We start from the raw sequence: 4,485 nt of genomic DNA, 5'->3' as shown, positions 1-4,485 counted from the left end.
AGACATGCAGGTTAGGTTAACTGGTGACTCTAAATTGACCGTAGGTGTGAATGTGAGTGTGAATGGTTGTCTGTGTCTATGTGTCAGCCCTGTGATGACCTGGCGACTTGTCCAGGGTGTACCCCGCCTTTCGCCCGTAGTCAGCTGGGATAGGCTCCAGCTTGCCTGTGACCCTGTAGAACAGGATAAAGCGGCTACAGATAATGAGATGAGAGAATGCAGGCTTTTTTTTTTTTACCACTTTCATATGACTGTTGAAGTTAAGTTCACTGTCAATAAGGACACCAAGGTTTTTGACAGAATCCTTTGCTTTAAGCCCCTTAGTTTCAAGAACAGTGGCAGATAGACATGCCTGTAGTAAGGGTGCGCAGATGCCAGGTCTTTTCTGGAATACTATTTAACATTATAGTATGAGGTTTTGGACGCAGCCATTCAGATTTCGGCCCGCCGTGTGAAGGACCGCCTCTTCTTCCACAACCTCATCTCTCAGCCAATCAAAGTCCCCGGAGCGTGTGACGTCACGAGCCGTGACAGCGCGTTAACTCCAAACAGCAGCGTCCCAGAGACAGCAGCGGAGTTTAAAGCCAGCAGCTCGGGGACGGTGTGCGCCGCCGCGGTGAGTCCAGGCACACTTTACATTCCTGCTCGCACAAAACACGGGCTTAGACCCGGAACTCTTTCTTAAAGTGAGGTTTCTGTGCGCTGGTGCTGAGCGAGCTTCCGACCGCTGCTGATAAACTTGTATCTGTAAGTAACACAGCCCGCTGGGCGGCGCGCCTCGGACCCACACACTACTCACTCTGCGGGGAGATAGAGATATAGATATATATATATATATATATATATATGTGTGTGTATGTATGTATGTATATGTGTGTGATATGTGTATATATACTAGTGCATCTCAAAAAATTAGAATACCATGAAAAAGTTCATTTTTTTCATAATTTAAGGGTTGTTTTACAATCAGGGTACGCAAGCTAAAAATCACATTTAACACTTATTACACTACCGTTCAAAAGTTTGGGGTCACCCAGACAATTTTGTGTTTTCCATGAAAAGTCACACTTTTTTTTATTTACCACCATAAGTTGTAAAATGAATAGAAAATCTAGTCAAGACATTTTTCTGGCCATTTTGAGCATTTAATCGACCCCACAAATGTGATGCTCCAGAAACTCAATCTGCTCAAAGGAAGGTCAGTTTTATAGCTTCTCTAAAGAGCTCAACTGTTTTCAGCTGTGCTAACATGATTGTACAAGGGTTTTCTAATCATCCATTAGCCTTCTGAGGCAATGAGCAAACACATTGTACCATTAGAACACTGGAGTGAGAGTTGCTGGAAATGGGCCTCTATACACCTATGGAGATATTGCACCAAAAACCAGACATTTGCAGCTAGAATAGTCATTTACCACATTAGCAATGTATAGAGTGGATTTCTGATTAGTTTAAAGTGATCTTCATTGAAAAGAACAGTGCTTTTCTTTCAAAAATAAGGACATTTCAAAGTGACCCCAAACTTTTGAACGGTAGTGTATCTTCAATATCAAAAGGCTTGACTAAATAAACTTGGTTGTTTATTGTAGCCCTGTGATAGCTCTGTTTACCATGCAAAAAAAAAAAATTGGTGATAACGTTATTTTTGGTGAATGTATGGCAATATGTCATTTAGCAAAATTACTCATGTCATTTAGAAAAAGTGCTTTTTTGACCACAGGCAGCTCCAAAAGGGATGCACTTAAATCATTCTTTATACCATAAAACACATACTTGGTTCCATATCATTGGAAACATTAAGTTTTAATGTTGAATGCCAGTAAGTTTTCAGACTATTTTGATCAAATTAGTATGTAATTGTGTCAAAAAAATGTCCTCTCCAAGACAGCTAATTTTTCAATATAAAATAACATATCTAAAATGATTATTTTCTTCCTAAAATGTGGTCAAGATATTGGGACATAAATATTAGAGACAACTAACACAAAGCTTACAGCCTTATATTTAAAAGCACTATGGAAGTAGTGGATTCTGAATTGTCAAAAAAAAAACCGTCCTCTCCGAGAATCACTTCATTTGTTTCTCCCAGCCCTGCTTAAAGCTACACTTAATCTTGTTATAATACAAACTATTACACATACCTATCTGTTCTTTAACTTGTCCTTCACTTAAAAACCGGTACAAGAACCAGTTTGAATCAATTTGAATTTTGGACCCCTGTGACACACAAACTCTGTACCCTGATTGTAAAACAATCCGTAATTCAAAAAGGTAAACTTTTTCATATATTCTGTATTCATTACATGTAAAGTGAAATATTTAAAGCCTTTTTTGTTTTAATTTTGATGATTATGGCTTATAGCGCATGAAAATCAGAAATCCAGTATTTCAAATTATTAGAATATTCCCTAAGATCTCATCTCATTATCTTTAGCCGCTTTATCCTGTTCTACAGGGTCGCAGGCGAGCTGGAGCCTATCCCAGCTGACTACGGGCGAAAGGCGGGGTACACCCTGGACAAGTCACCAGGTCATCACAGGGCTGACACATAGACACAGACAACCATTCACACTCACATTCACACCTACGGTCAATTTAGAGTCACCAGTTAACCTAACCTGCATGTCTTTGGACTGTGGGGGAAACCGGAGCACCCGGAGGAAACCCACGCGGACACAGGGAGAACATGCAAACTCCACACAGAAAGGCCCTCGCCGGCCACGGGGCTCAAACCCGGACCTTCTTGCTGTGAGGCAACAGCGCTAACCACTACACCACCGTGCCGCCCTATTCCCTAAGATCAATCAAAAAAAGGATTTACAATTCAGAAATGTCCAACTTCTGAAAAGTATATTCATTTATACACTCAACTCTACTCTTGGTTGAAACTCCTTTACCATGAGTTACTGTATCAATGCAGTGTGGCATGGAGGTGATCAGTCTGTGGCATTGCTGAGGTGTTATTGAAGCCCAGGTTGCTTTGATAGTGGCCTTCAGTGTATCTGTATTTTTGGGTCGGGTGTTTCTCATCTTCCTCTTGACAATACCCCATAGATTCTCTATTGCCCCTTTTCCACCAAAGCAGTTCCAGGGCTGGTTCGGGGCCAGTGCTTAGTTTGGAACCAGGTTTTCTGTTTCCACTAAACAAAGAATTGGCTCTGGGCCAGAAAAACCAGTTCCAGGCTAGCACCAACTCTTTGCTGGGCCAGAGGAAAGAACCGCTTATGTCAGCAGGGGGGGCGGAGTTGTTAAGACCAACAACAATCGCAAGACCGTGAAAGGTTGCCATTTTTAAGCAACGAGAAGCAGCAGCTGTACAAACGCGAAGTCATTTATTATTATTGTTGTTGTTGCTGCTGCTTCTTCTCCGTGTTGTTGTTGCTTCGATGTTTGTGCCAAGGTTTATGCAAACGCAGCGACGTAACTGACGTATACAGCGAGGTAACTGACGTATACAGTGACAATGATGTGGCTCCCCTTAGCACAGTGTGCTATGGAAAAGCAAACTGGTTCTCAGCTGGCTCGTAAGTTGAACGAGTTGTGAACCAGAAACAGCCCTGGAACTGATTTGGTGGAAAAGGGGTATATGGGGTTCAGGTCAGGCAAGTTGGCTGGCCAATCAAACACAGTAATATCCTGGTCAGCAAACCATTTGGTAGTCATTTTGGCACTGTGGGTAGGTGCTAAGTCCCGCTGGAAAAGGAAATCAGCATCTCCAAAAAGCTCGTCAGCAGATGGAAGCATGAAGTGCTCTAAAATCTCCTGTTAGATGGCTGTATTGACTTTGGACTTGATAAAATACAGTGGACCAACACCAGCAGATGACATGGCACCCCAAATCATCAGACTGTGGAAACTTCACACTGGGCTTCAAACACCTTGGATTCTGTGCCTCTCCACTCTTCCTCCAGACTCTACAACCGTGATTTCCAAATTAAATGCAAAATTTACTTTCATCTGAAAAGAGGACTTTGGACCACTGAGCAACAGTCCATTTCTTTCTCTCCTTAGCCCAGATAAGACACTTCTGACATTGTCTCTGGCTCAGGAGTAGCTTGATATTAGGAATGCGAAAGTTGTATCCCCTTTCTTGAAGATGTCTGTTCGTGATGGGTCTTGATACGCTGACACCAGCCTCAGTCCACTCCTTGTGAAGCTCTCCCAAATTCTTGAATTAACTTTTCTTGACAGTTCTCTCAAGACTGCGGCCATCCCTGTTGCTTGTGCACCTTTTCCAGCCACCCTTTTCAGCAGTGACCTTTTGTGGCTTACCCTCCTTGTGGAGGGCATCAGTGATCATCTTCTGGACAACAGTCAAGTCAGCAGTCTTCCCCATGATTGTGGTTGTGTGTACTGAACTAGACCGAGAGATACACTGTGTTCATACTGTTTTACTCAAACTCTCATCTCATTATCTCTAGCCGCTTTATCCTGTTCTACAGGGTCACAGGCAAGCTGGAGCCTATCCCAGCTGACTACGGGTGA

The 4,485-nt window shown here is 42.7% G+C and overlaps 1 protein-coding gene across 2 annotated transcripts in view; it reads left to right on the top strand.

Moving 5' to 3' along the window:
* The first annotated feature begins 530 nt into the window (after nt 1–530).
* Nucleotides 531–4,485, top strand: part of mylka (myosin, light chain kinase a) — a 150,963-nt gene continuing 147,008 nt past the window's right edge. The window contains exon 1 of one of the 2 annotated variants that reach the window (XM_060929983.1): nt 531–616. The gene's annotated coding sequence lies outside the window, so the exon portion shown is untranslated. The other variant, XM_060929984.1, reaches the window with a different exon arrangement.

The sequence above is a fragment of the Neoarius graeffei genome, chromosome 9 (assembly GCF_027579695.1).
Source record: "Neoarius graeffei isolate fNeoGra1 chromosome 9, fNeoGra1.pri, whole genome shotgun sequence".
Lineage (NCBI taxonomy): Eukaryota > Metazoa > Chordata > Actinopteri > Siluriformes > Ariidae > Neoarius > Neoarius graeffei.
The sequence above is the reverse complement of the archived record's forward strand: the minus strand, read 5'-3'. Positions and strand labels throughout refer to the sequence as shown.